At 50.0% G+C, this 14598-nt stretch overlaps 1 protein-coding gene across 1 annotated transcript in view; it reads left to right on the forward strand.

Moving 5' to 3' along the window:
- The window catches only part of NCS1 (neuronal calcium sensor 1), a 116046-nt gene that overhangs the window by 31233 nt on the left and 70215 nt on the right, over positions 1 to 14598 (forward strand). The window lies entirely within an intron of this gene.

Raw genomic sequence — 14598 nt, forward strand, 5'->3', positions numbered from 1 at the left:
AAGTCTAGGAGGAATTCTCTAACACATAGGTGTCAAACTCGCAGGCCTCCAGATGTTATGGACTACAGTTCCCATCATCCCCTGCCAGCATGATACTGGCAGGGGATGATGGGAACTGTAGTCCATAACATCTGGAGGCCCGCGAGTTTGACACCTGTGCTCTAACGTGAGATACCCATTTTCTGTATCCAGGGTATTTTTTTGTCCAGAGGGGAATTCAGTCACATAAGCTTACACCTGAAGTCTAAAGCGGCACAGGTCCAAACATAAATTTTTCACCTCAGTAAGAAAGGAATGAGGCCTGAGTAAATTATTCCTCCCCCCCCCCCCCCCAGCCCCACCATTTTAATGTTTAACCAGCAATGACTGGGTATTTTATGAGAGAGAAAAAATCATTAGACCACAACCGAGATAAAAATGAATTTCAACAATATAGGAGTGGCTATTTTGGAATGATCATCTACCTTCTACCTCAGAAATCCTAATTGGGAAAGTGTTACCTTGGTGAAAAGACCCATTCAGAACATTTTGTGGATTTCATGCATGGGAGTAGTTGGGGTATATGGATCACATAGCTCTGTGGCTAAAGGTTCCTAGTTTCTGGGCTGTTAATATTTGACTTGAGGGTAAAAATTCTGCCTGTTGTTCAAATCTGTTTTTTTGTTCCCAGGACCCAGATGTCAACATTAAATTATTTATTTCATATCTGTGCTACCTTGAAGGAAGGCAACATGATAGAGCCAAGAATAACATAGTGAGAATAACAATCTCATTGATCTGAGATTGCAAATGCCTTAACAGTCCAGGTGCTCGGGAGCAACAGCCGCAGAAGGCCATTGCTTTCACATCCTGCATGTGAGCTCCCAATGGCACCTGGTGGGCCACTGCGAGTAGCAGAGAGCTGGACTAGATGGACTTTGGTCTGATCCAGCTGGCTTGTTCTTATGTTCTTATAGTGTCCGGGGCTCCCCCTCAGCTATGCCCTGCCCGAATTCTACCCAGGGAGTTCAGGGCGAGGTGCAAGTGAGGGCTGGTGGCCTCGCCCCACCCACATGGAGATTATGGCCAGCCGGGCTTGCTTGCTCCCATCTCCACGTGGAGATCGGGAGTGGGACCAGTCGGCTCACCCAGCCCCTGATCCCCACGTGGAGGTGAGGAGCGGCAAGTTCCCATTTGAGCCTGGCTTCAGCTGGGCTTGGATCAAGCATGATTGATCCAAGGCTCAAATGGGCCCTTGCTGCTCCTGACCTCCACGTGAGGACCAGGCTGGCCCCGCTCCCAATCTTCACGTGAAGGTTGGTGGTGGGGTGGTCCCCTCTTGGCAATATTCAACTGCCCACTGCCCCAAACTCCCCAGAGTTTAGGATGGAGCACTGTTGCAAGGGGGGCGGCTCCCCTGCTGTTTGCTCCTAGGAAGTGGCGCCCAGGGCTCATTGCCTCCCCAGGCCCCCTAAGCTTCACAACTGGGTCAGGTCTTAGAAGGTTAGCAGAGTTTGTGTTTGGAAGGGAGACCACCAAGAAAGACTCTGCAGAGGAAGGCAATGGCAAAGCCTTTCATTGGGTGTTCCTGCATTCAGGGGGTTGGACTTGATGGCCCTTGGGGTCTCTTCCAACTCTATGGTTCTATGAAAGCACCTCTCCTTCTTGCTTGCCCTGAAATCCCCTTGCTGGAGTTGACATATGTCAGCTGCATCTTGACAGCATGTATGTCTGGCCTGCCTTTATACACAGTGGGGATCCAAACAGGTTACGTCAGTCTCCACTCCCCCATTTTATTTTCACAGCAGAGCTGTGAGGTACGTTAGGCTGAGAGTATGTGACTGATCATGCAGCAAGTTTCCATATCTGAATCTCCAAGATCTAAGCCTGACACTCTTAACTTCTGCACAACATTGGCCCTTTGGCTTGGTGAACTGTTAACAGATTACATTTTTAAATGTACACCGAAAAAGGTAGTATGATTTGCAACATGATCAATATATTCCAGGTCTTGTGTGGCATAGTGCAGAGGTTAGAGTGCCAAACTATGGCTGGAAAGACCTGGGTTCAAATCATCCTGAACTCCCAGAATGAATTTGGCTCAGAATTTGGCATTGCAAGTTACATGAAGGTGAAAGGGAGCTGTTAATCCAACCACTGTTAACTCATCATGTATATCCATTCATAGAAAATTCAGATACAAATTCTGTAAGAATGCTATTAGAAGATCGTGTTTCCGCCATTTCACAGAAGGTAGCTAAATTTTGTATACTGGTACACAACAAGCGTAATTCCTTATTAAGACAAAGAGCTGTACTGTGCGACGAGGACTGTAATAATGCCTGAAGTTAATGTTATTTATCAATAGATTTTATAATGGATTTTACAATTTATATTATATTTTTGTATAGATGGAGTGCTGTGTGTTCACGTGTACTCTGATTTTGAACTGTTGGCTGGCTAAAAGGCCGTAATAAATATCTATCTATCTATAATTTGGCTCAGTCCTAATCCATAGTGGGTTTTTTTTTAATGGAGGAGCAACCACTGATCTGAGTGAAGGGCAGGATAAATAAAGAGGTTTTGTTCCCTTGTTTGAAAGTTTCTGAGCTGCCTCAGCGTACAATAGCAGGAACAGTCTATCTTCCTTTCCCTACAACAGACACCTTGTGAAGCAGGTGGGGCTGAGAGAGTTCTGAGAGAACCATTACTGTCCCAAGGACACCCAGCAGAAATGTAGGAGTGGAAAAACAAATGTGGTTCACTAGATAAGAGTCCACCACTCCTGTAAAGGAGTGGGGAATCAACCTTGGTTCTCTAGAGTCCACCTGCTCATAACCACTGTGCTCCATGTCCTCTCAGCAAGAAGCCAGAATGTCGGCATCAATTCCTTTGAAGAACCTTCCCTTCTGTCCTTATCCTTGTTCCATCTCTTGCTCCCAATAGGGGCTTTCCAGAGATACTATCCCCTCCCTTGCTTTTGATCTCTTTACATGTTATATGGTCCCTCCAGGAATTATTTTATCTTGAAGGGTTAAGAGATATACAGCTAGAGGCTCTCTCTGATCATAGAAATGGGGCATTTAACGTCACTACAGTAATTCTAGCTAATCTGAGCATTGACACCTAATAAAAGCCATTATAAGAGAGTTGATGTGCTGCTGTGTCATGTTTAAGATGCCGGACCAGGACCAGGTAGACCAGTGATGGCAAACCTATGGCACGGATGCGAGAGGTGGCACTCAGAGGCCTCTCTGTGGGCACACATACACAGAGTTCATCATGGCGGGGTGGAAAATCACCCCCCCACCCCCTCCCACACATCTAGACTGACCTGGGTCACTGGGCACGACATGTAGGTAACCCTGTTAAGTGCTGTTAAACCCCACTGATTTTCATGGGAGGAACTAAAGCGCAGTCCTTTACCTGGGAGTAAGCTCAGTTGCTGGCAATGGGGCTTGATTCTGAGTAAACCCTCTTAGGGTCATGATTCACCCATTTGAAGCATTGCACAGTTGCTTCAAAGCAAAGCCACTGACTACCACCAAGCTTACTCCTGAGTAATGCACACCTTGGAGCCAACTGTTTTTTTTTAACTAAAACCTCAGTATTCAGGTTAAATTGCTGTGTTGGCACTTGGCAATAAATAAGTGGGTTTTGGACACTCGGTCTCGAAAAGGTTCGCCATCACTGGGGTAGACAGAGTTTTAAGCCCCCACTCACCCATGACTCTCACTGGGGGGCCACGGGTCAGACTCTCTTTCAGCCCAGTTTTCCTCACAGAGTGCTGGGGAGGGTAAAAAGATATCATTGAACTCTTTGGAGAAAAGGCGAGGCAATTGTTTGCCCAAATTCACATACCAAAACTGGCTGCAGCTCCTAAACCAGTGGCAAAAATTGCTGTGTCCTTTGAATATGGGTGAAATGGGTTTTTTTGTGACAAATCTGCAGCATTTCAAAGACCACCTGTAGGGAAGTTTATATTCAAACTGCACAATCAAGTGTGAAAACTTCCCCCGGCTTGTACCACTTCAGTCTAATCTGTGGAAAATAAGTGGAATTCTCTTCAGATAATGTCGCTCGGAACGTTGTGCAGATTATTTCTCTGGGTTGTGCCAGCTTTCTTTTTGTAAGGGAGAATTAAAATCCGCAATCCGCCCCAGTGTGAAGTGGCAGAGCCCAAGAAAGGCTTTCCAATTTGATTTGCATAATTGTGTGAAGTAGTTACCTTCACGTTTCTTTGGATGTGTTCAGTGGTAGGACATGTGGTGGAAACAGATATTTGTGGACAGATGTGCTCCTGCGCAAAAAAGGCCAGTTCTGCAAGTCAAGATCTAGGATACAACCGTGTGTCCTCGTTGTGGTTTCCTGAGTGGAGTTCTGAAAATTGTAGTTTTGAGAAAGGCCCACTTGGCTCCAGCTGCATCCATGCCATCTGATCTGTCTTCGCCTGACCTCAGAGGTGGGAATCCAGCAGGTTCTCACAGGTTCCCGAGAGTAGGTTACTCATTATTTGTGTGTGCCGAGAGGGGGTTACTAATGGGTGATTTTGCCACGTGATTTTTGCCTTAGTTACGCCCCTCCTCTCAGCAGTAGCGCGCAGAACTGGAAGCAGTCTAGCAGGAGGTGCACCGGCGTGCGTGGCAGCCTGCGCCTGCGTGCATTCGTTTCCCACCCAAGGACCGGTGCAGCGGCTGTGTCCTTGCCACAGCCCCGCCCAGGAATGCCCCACCCCCAGAATGCCCGGCCACGCCCCCATCGTGCCCCGCCCAGTCCCATTGGCGCTACGCCACAGTTTGAATCCCACCACCATGGGAACCTGTTACTAAAATTTTTGGATCCCACCACTGCCTGACCCTAACGGTGTCCTTCCTGATGGCCCCCTTTCTATTGTGCAGGGGTCCCCAACCTTTTTTGAGTCTGCAGGCACAGACACAGCATGGGGAGCTCAGCCACAACATGGCTGCCACAGCATACCTTCCATGACACTGTGAAGTTCTGTGTGCTGGGGTGGCAGCTGCTGCCAACACAACATTTTGAAAAATCAGCACAGCCAAGCCCTGCTGGCCCCACTCACTTCCTAAAAACACTTGAGCCGTAGAAAAGGGCTTCTGAAGATGGCTGCAGTGATTGGGCATTGTTTTTGAGGATGAAACAGTGAAAGAAGATGTGCTCGCTTTGCCCAAAGAACAAAATAAGCTGCCTTGGGTTCCCTTTGGGGTACAAATGTAATATCTTTATCTTTATTAACCTTTAATAGGCATAGATAGATCAGGATTTACACAGACACATTCTGCAGTCTCAAGTATAGTTCAGCAGCAAGGAAATAGTCCACATGACTTGACGGTTGACTTCGAGGGATTCAAATCACTTCAGATTTTTTTAAAAAAAGAAATAGCCAGGGCAAATGACAGTAAATACCCCTACACATCAATGTAAAAATACAATCTAATATAAAATTGTAATAAAAATAGATCTGTTTAGCAAGTTAAAAGCAAAAGAATACAGTAATAGGTATCCTACCATGCCGAATATTAGACAGATTGGAGAAGATACCTACCTTTTATAAGAAGTTCTACGTTTGTTTTATGTGTCATATTTGATATTTAAAAATTTGATTCTGTGCCAAATAATAATGAACCAATTTAGTTTAGTGTACTGGTATAATATATATATATATATTTTAAAAATACAGTTAAAAGTAATAAAATGGGAATAAATTAGCACTTTAAAATGGTTGTCAGGTATAGAGCTACCATACGTGTTGTATGAGCATTGTAATCTCCAAGAAGAAAACATATGGCAACAGTACAAATGTAATAAATAACTGAATAAAGATCCCCCCCTCCTCTGAGACTCCTGCAGTGCGTGGAGAAGGTAGGAGAGAGGAGGAAGTGGCGTACCACCCACATGGACAGGAGGAGGGGGTCAAATGGCCCCAAGCACAACCGGGAAGGGGGTGCAAAATCGCCTCCCTCCTCCTCTTCACTGACCTGGCTCGGAAGAAGGGGAGCGGGGCAGGGGCGGCTCAGACATTGCAATGCCCATCTGAGATGCCCCCATTCCCGAGCCATGCCCCCGAGCACAGGGGGGGCACCGGGAGCTGGTGTTCCCCCCCAATACACCTCTGAGAGGAGGGGAGCTTTGTATGGGTCAGTGCAGGTGTCAGAAGGTGAGAACTGATGGTGGACCCCAGACTCTAGACTTCCACCACCCATATGTGCAGATCTAAATGTGGGGCGGTGAGTGGGGGCGTTGCCGGAAAGCTTCATCAATGATGCTGGAGAGTTGAAGCAGAGTGGTTATGACCTGTTGTGCATGGGGCTATCCATGCTGTAAGATCGTGTCGCTCATTAGCCGAGTGACACAATGTAAGGAATTCCATAGACGCAGAAATAAAAGGCTTTGGTAGTAAAAGTCCATTTATTAAGACATCTTAGAAAGCTCAAGTACACGCAGTGGCAGGAATGACACTTCCCGCCAGAAGCACAGGTTATAATACCAGGCACCCCATCCCCCCTTCCTGCTTCCCATGGGAACAGAGGCTTCATCTCCCGCGCAAAGATAAAGTCTTCGCCGATGCATCTGGCCCATCGCCCGGGCTGTGGAATGCACTCAAGGTTACTTCACCATCAACACCATTGAATCCTTTACACTCTGCCTCCCCTAAAGAAAACCCCTTTCCCCCAGGTTTGTGCGGAAAGGCGCGGTGGAAAGCAGCAATAAGGGTGGGGGCTTCAATGTTTTCGGAATAAACCCATTGATTATACCCAGAGGAATATCCCACCCAAGAAACTAAACATTGCAAGCGGTTGCGACAAAGCCAGAGTCCAGGATAGCGTCAATTTCAGAGGGGTGCTTGTGGCACATCAATAATAGTTTGAGGGGGCCTCCATGGTCGTGCCAGGCATCGGAAGCTGGAGCCTCCTTTTGAGCAAGCTGGAATGGAAGACAGGATGGATGTTACTAAGAGAGTTAGGCAACCTTGCTGGCAGTGACATCATTAATCACTTTAGTAATCTGAAAAGGTCCTACAAATCTCTTGCCAAGTTTGGAAAAATTTATGCACGCCTCTGGAGATTTTTTGTAGATAAATACACCCAGGAGCCTACACGCAGAGGGAAATCTGGAGCCGTGTTTATCCGCTTGCAGTTTTTGGGAGTCCTTTGCTTGCCGTGGGCGGTCTGGACTGACTTCCATCCCTCGGCTAGGGATGAAATCTACTGTTGAAATTCTGGGGGGTCCAAAGCTGCTATGTGAAGTTGTGGCAACGGGCGTGGAAGGAGCCACTCAGACACAATTTCAAAGGGGGTTTTCTTTGTGCTACTACTATGAACCGCATTGTTGTAGGCGCATTCAAGAACGGAATAAGCTCGCACTAATTGTCTTGGTGGTAGTTGGTGTAACAACGTAAATACTGCTCTGTGGTTCTGTTCGTGCTCTCCGTCTCACCGGCCACTTTGAACGCGGGTAGGGGGCGGCGACGTGTCGGGGCGTCTCTAACAACCCCAAAAACGCTTTCCAGAACTTCTTTGAGATGAATTGGGGTCAAAGCGGTCGGAGACCACCTTTAACGGGGGCGGAATGGAGACGGTAAACATGTTGAATAAACAGCCGTGCCAACTTAGGAGCAGAGGGGATGGAAGCACATGGAATAAAATGGGCTTGCTTTTAGGAGAATAAGTCTACCACCACCCATAAAACCAAGGCGGGTTGCCAGCGACTTTCGGGCAAATCTGTAATGAAATCCATGGAGATGACTTCCTGGGCGGGAAGCTACCGGGAGAGGTTTCAACAGTCCATGGGGCTTTCCCGGGATGGTTTTGGCTTCTAACAAACCGAGCAGCCTTTAATGTAAGCTCTCAATGTCTTTGGCGCATTCGGCGCCGGCCACCAAGGAACTGCCGGTGGGCTAAGTGCAGGGGAGTTTTCAAAAGCCAAAATGTCCAGCCAGACCGGGCATGCGCGTGGCAAGCTTCAGGAACTTATGAGGGGAGGCACGTGACCAACATTCCCCTCTGCCAAACTCCATTCTCCAAAGCGCGAATTGGGAGTCCCCTTCAGTCGGCTAGCTCATGCAGCCCCGCCTCCTCCAATTCCCGTAGGAAAGGAGAGACGAGACTGGGAACGGGGTGGAGGGGAGGCGGACGCTTGAGCTCGGGTGACAGCCAACCCCAATTGGGAGGGGGAAAGAACAGTGCGTGGAATGTCTCGCAAGGCAGCTCCACCCCCTCCTCGGGTAGGCGCGAGCCAGCGCGTCAGCCAGTTTGTTGGTTTTCCCAGGGAAAAAATGGACTGTAAAAGAGAAACGAGAAAAGAAATCGGCCCAACGAAGTTGTTTTCCGGACATCTTGAGGGGGGTGGAAAGAGCTGCCAGGTTTTTATGATCCGACCAAACTTGAAAAGGGTGCTTAGCCCTCCAGCCAGTGGCTTCAAGTGGAGAGTGCTGCTTTGATGGCCGCAGTCTCCTTGTCTCCCACAGTCCAGTTGAGTTCGGCACCAGAGAATTTTTTAGACAAATAAGCACACGGAACCAGTCTACCATCTTTATTTTTTCTGCAACAGGGCTGCCCCGAGTGCTTTGTCCGAGGCGTCCACGTGAACCACAAACGGGAGATCTGGGTTGGGGTGCTTTAGGATAGGTTCGGTGGTAAACGCAGATTTTAACAGTTGAAAGGCTGTTTGACATCCCTAAGCCCAGACAAGGGGCGCCACCGGCTTGGCGGACAGTGAATCTTTCCCCTTAGTGCCTAAGAGGTCTGTGAGCGGCAGAGTCAGTTCAGCAAATTGGGGTATAAAATCACGATAGAAATTAGCAAAACCAAGAAACGACTGGAGATCTTTTTATGCGGTTGGTGGGGCAGGCCATTGGAGGACTGCGCCAATTTTAGCAGGATCCATTTTAAGCCCTCGGGCGAGATCCGGTAACCCAAATAGTCAATGGAGGTCTGATGAAAACAGCATTTGGAGAGTTAGGCAAAGAGAGAGCTGTCAAGCAAGCGTTTCAATACCTCTCGGACCAATATCTCATGCTCTTCTATAGTGTGCGAGTAAATTAAAACGCCATCTAAATATACAACAACTCCCTTGTACAGTAAATCATGGAGAACTTCGTTGATAAGGGCCATGAAAGCTCCGGGGGCCCACTTAACCCGAATGGCATTATTAAATATTCAAACTGTCCAAACTTTGTATTAAACGCAGTCAGGTGTTCATATCCTTCAGCAATTCTGACTCTGTAGTAAGCTTCTCTCAAGTCTAATTTAGTAAAAATGCCGTCCTTTGCCGAGTGCATCTAAAAGGTCCTTGATCAAAGGCAAAGGATATTTATTGGACAGGGAGACCGCATTGAGACCTCGATAATCTGTGCAAAGCCGTAAAGACCCATCTTTCTTTTTGACAAACAAAACGGGAGCAGCGTGCGTGTGTTTGGTAGCCCGCCGTATGAAACCGCGAAAGCAAGGTTCTTGTCTAAGAAAGCACGGGTTCCTTCTCCTCATTGGGACTCTTGCTTTAGATTCTACCCCTGCGCAGTTGCGCCCCTGGTTGTATGACAATTTTACAGTCAGTGTCTCTGTGGGGTGGCAATGGATCGCATTCCTGCTCCTGAAAAACTCTGGCTAGATCCCTGATATGCAGGTGGGATGTCAATAGAATCGGAGCAATCACTGAGGAAGCCAGAGAGGGGAGGCCAGGAGACGTTGGGTTTTCTTCCCAATTCATGTGTTCACCGCAGGAGGGTCAGTGAATTCTAGGATCCTTTCTTTCCAAATGAATTTTGGTTCATGTAACAATAACCAAGGCATGCCCAAAACTATGGAGTGTCTGGCCACTGGCGCCAAAATGAAACTAATTTTCTCCCAATGGTCGGCGCAACGGAGGAGAACCGGCTGTGTTTTGTATTGGGCCGGTCCTTCGCTTCCTCGAGGGGCTGCCGTCCATTTGGGTGAATGGTATGGGCTTAGCCAGGGGAATTCGGCCAGACCTAGCTCCTCTGCCACCTGGGGCCGCATTAAGCAGTGGGAGCAGCCGGAATCCACAAGGGCCGAGGCTATAATGCGAGTGTGTTTAGCGGGGTTGGCCAGAAATGCTTGAACAGTAATGGGAGCGCTGCCTTCACTCACCGCGCCAGGAGTCGGGCCCATGTCCATGGGGGCTGAAGAAAGCCAATCAGCTGCTTCCCCCTCCTCTGGGTCGCCTGCGGTCACCGCTTTGGACGCGCCAGTGGGAGGCGGCCCTGACCCGCGTGGTGGTTTGGCAGACGGAGTACGCCGGAGCTGGAGCGGTTGGTTTTGCTTCTGGGACAGTTGGCGGCTAGATGACCTGGCCCTCCGCAGTAAAGACACAACCCAAGTCGGCGACGGGCGCTCAGAGGTGGTTTCGGTAGGAGCGGCTGGGCTTGCCTTGGTGGACACAGTAGTGGTTTTCGGCCGTGGGCGGCCTCCTTGACGAAGCGTATTCCAAACGAGACGCCACTTGAGACCCCAACTGGATCCAATCTGCAATGGTACGAGGAACCCGAATTAAAAACACCGCTTCACGTGAAGCTGCTATCCACAGCATCCGAGAAGTATTCGCATTTCATCGCGTTCAGGCCACTCAGGAGGAAGTCGAGCAGCCGCCGCGAGACGAAATTCACCGGACAAAATCTGCAAACGGGCGGTTGCCTTGCTGGATGGTTTTGATGGTGCGGATAGCTTCATTCTCGGCGCCTGGATCTTGGAAGACTGGCTACCGCAAAGCTTGGAGGAATGCGGCCCTGTGCGAGAGTCCTCATCCTGCAAATCCAAAACAGTCACGAACCAGTCGGCTGCCGCCCCATCTAGGACTGAGCCGATGTCCCGTATTTTTTCGCGTTCAGACCGGTATAGATCATCATAGTCTTCCAAGTGGGCATTGAGTTGCAAGATGAAGTAGGGAAGTTTGGAAGCGGTCCCATCAAACGGGCTGGTATCGGGGGCCGGAAGTAGCCCCGTTCGACGGCTCTTGGCGCCTGCTGGGGCCGTGGTTGCGCTGGCTGAGCAGGCTGGGCAGCCCGCTGTTGTACAGGGGGGGCTGGAATCGGTGGCGCTGGCGGTGCCGCTGGCGTTTGGGTGGCAGGACCCAGGTACGTGGCCCCCGGCAAGGGCACCGGCATGATCAGTAACAGCATAGGTTCCAACTTGACCCCTGGTCTGCTGCCTCCTTAGTTCCTCTCTCCAAAGCAGCCAGCTCCCTCTCCTTGCGAAGTCAATGCATCTTGGTGCCGCATGCAAAGCAGCTTTTCTAATTTAAGCAGTTCGTCCCGTTTAAGGGCTTCAGTGAGTTCACTTTGGTGCGAGAGCCTGAACGCCAAGGCCGTTGTAAATCCAGTCTGGACTGTTCCAGGACTTTATCATGGACTGACAGATTCTGGGCATATTAGTCATGGAGCCGTCTTCTTGGCACGGTCCAACTCGAGCTGGACTTCTTTGCGTTGCTGTTCCCGATCCCTCTGCAGGGTTTCGCGCTCTTGCTGCAACTGTGCCCGTTCCTCCTCCCATAGCTGGCGTTCACGGTTCCATGCCGCTTGGGCATCTCGAAGTCGCCCTACTTCCTCATCCCAGTCTTCTCTGCTTGGGAGAGGAAACCGGTCCGGCTGGGAATGCAGGCTTTCTTCAGACTCTTCGTCATCAGGAAGCGAGCCCTCGGAGACACCGTAGCCGCTGTAGCCACCGGTGGCTCCCTCGAGGCACCTCAGCGTGCGCCCGGACCGGGATGGGGGGGGGTCCGATTGGGAAGCTGCACGGATACCTCCCAATTCCAGGTTGAGTCCCGGTGTCCTTTGGACGGGCCCCAGTGCTGTGCCACGGTGGTTCTTTGGGAGCATCACCAAAATATGAGTCCAGGAATCGTTCAATGGATTCCTGGGTTGCCGCGAGATGAAAGGTGGTCAAGCCCGTCTCCTCCATGACAGGTTGCATCTGAGGTTTGTAATCCACACTTGAGAACGGCAGTAGAGATCCGATCCACAGTCGCTCGATCCATAGACAGCTCCCCAAACGACTCTTGGAAGTCCCCCTGGTCGTCGTCACGTTCCTCGTTCCAACTGAGTAAATGAAGACTTGTGCTGATACGAGGACGGGAAAGAGCCACCAGCGAGGCCCGTTCTCCTGCTGGTTCCTCCAGATCCAGAAGGGAAAGGTCGGAGCCCTCTTTGGGGGCTACCGCACCTTCCGCAGTAAAATTCAACCTCTCCATCGCAAGACAAGAGGTCCACTGCACAGGAATATAGATGAATTAGGATTCCTGCCACAATGTAAGGAATTCCATAGACGCAGAAATAAAAGGCTTTGGTAGTAAAAGTCCATTTATTAAGACATCTTAGAAAGCTCAAGTACACGCAGTGGCAGGAATGACACTTCCCGCCAGAAGCACAGGTTATAATACCAGGCACCCCATCCCCCCTTCCTGCTTCCCATGGGAACAGAGGCTTCATCTCCCGCGCAAAGATAAAGTCTTCGCCGATGCATCTGGCCCATCGCCCGGGCTGTGGAATGCACTCAAGGTTACTTCACCATCAACACCATTGAATCCTTCACACACGACTTCCTAAAGCCACAGGTTGAGGGTTCAGATCTTGCTGTATGCAGTTGCTGGCTCCCAGAGTAGCGCCACAGTGAATCGGAGCACACGTGTATATTTAGAATTCATTTATTTACTATATTTTTACTTTCTCCTCCACAGGGACCCAAAGAGAGGCCGTGGCTCAGTGCTCAGCTACATATATTACAAAAAAAAACAAACAGAAAAAAAAACCCCTTTACAGTGTCCATATAAAAATGAGCACAAAAAATAAGATCGACAATTTATTAAACGTATCGATTGTTAATTAGTAACCATGCCCTCTCGTGCTGTAAGGGTAAATGTTCTGGGGTGTACAAGTGAGGTTCTGAAAAAGGACCGCCCCTGCCCCCCCACGCTCCTTGGCCTGTTAGTGAAGGTAATGAATTGGTGTTTAAAAAACAGAAACGGAAGCTACCCCCAGACACCATTCAGGTCATTTGTTCTGCGTCTTTCTCCTCCTTTCTCTCACCTTCTGTTCTGAACGTCAGTTAAGCTAATCAAGCTGGGCAACCCCTGGCCTCCCTCGAGAAGGGAACCTTGAGTGTTTCCAACCAGGGAGTAGCTACCTTTTTTGAGGGGGAATACAGAGGAGTCGGTGATGGTGGGGGCAATGTGTGAAGGGTAGTGCATTTTTCTGTGAATGGAGACAGGGTGATGGAATCGCTCAGATGCATCCTGTCCTGTGTATGCCCTCCACTTAAAGGGTAGCCTTTCTTTTTTTCCATGCTAGAAATGGGAGCTTTCCCCACTTACCTTCTGCTGCGCGCTACTCCGGGAAAGTAGCGCGGGGTCCAGCGGCGCTCCCCACTTGCAAGGGCAGCAACCACGCAGCCGCCCCGACGCTGCCGCTCTTGCACCACCTCAGCGCACGTCATTCCTGGCACTGAAGAAACGGCACCCGCGCGGGGTCGTGGGGAACCCCGAGAGCGCGCCAGGAATGTTGCGCGCTGAGGGGGCGCAAGGGCGGCGCGCAGCAGAAGGTGAGTGGGGAAAGCCCCATGGTCAGCTGTCTAGGCTCAGAGAGTGTTAATTTGAGGCTGGGCCTCTTTTCTGACCAGAGCTGGAGTACCATTTTGTACTAGTACAGGCTTACACCAGGGAAACATGAGGGGAAATGTCTGTTTTGTTTAATGTATTGCTGAAGGCTTTCACGGCCGGATTCAACTGGTTGTGGTGGGCTTTCTGGGCTGTGTGGCCGTGGTCTGGTGGATCTTGTTCCTAATGTTTTGCCTGCATCTGTGGTTGGCATCTTCAGAGGTGTATCACAGCTCCAGCATTCACAGGTAAAGGGGCTCCCCAGCAACGCATCCTGAGTGTCAAACTCCTGCTTTCCTGCAAGAGTATTCAGGGTCATCATTGTATCTGGAGAGGTTACCAGGGGCCTGCCTGACTCACCATTCTCAAACGTGGCGAAGACTCCCAGGGACTGCGATTCCCTCAAGCATTTCAGATCTTAGTCCCCATCTCCTGCGAGTGGGTCCTCCGTGCTTGGAAGGCACAGAGCTCGACAGGGGCACGCCCTGAGCCCCTGGCCGGGTGCCCTTCCCAAACAGGCTGCACAGACCAATCTCCTAAGCGACTCACCCAGGCTGGCCGGCCGGCCGGCCGTGGACTGTAGAAGGGGCTGTCCGGAGCAAGGCCTCTGCCCCAGTTGTTGCAGCCACTCCAGCCCATCAGCATATGCAGATGTCAAGAAAGACCACCGGGAGGGGCAGGATCCCAGCCAGCAGGGGCCAGCTCTTGGCGGTCTTTCTGTCTGGTGGCCCCTGGCCCCTAGGCGCAGCCGTTGTGCGGGTGGTTACACCAGAGGTGGGATGCAGCAGGTTCTCACCAGTTCCCGAGAGTAGGTTACTAATTATTTGTGTGTGCCGAGAGGGGGTTACTAATTGGGTCCACTTTTCCGTTAGAAATCCCATTAGGTTCAAAAATCATAAAGTCCTGTTGTTTCCTATGTGGCTGGTTAGCGAAGGTAGAAAACGGGATCATTCTCCCTGTTGGGCTGTTTTAAAAACATGTTTTAGTAATATGGTAAAG

The sequence above is a fragment of the Sphaerodactylus townsendi genome, linkage group LG12 (assembly GCF_021028975.2).
Source record: "Sphaerodactylus townsendi isolate TG3544 linkage group LG12, MPM_Stown_v2.3, whole genome shotgun sequence".
NCBI lineage: Eukaryota > Metazoa > Chordata > Lepidosauria > Squamata > Sphaerodactylidae > Sphaerodactylus > Sphaerodactylus townsendi.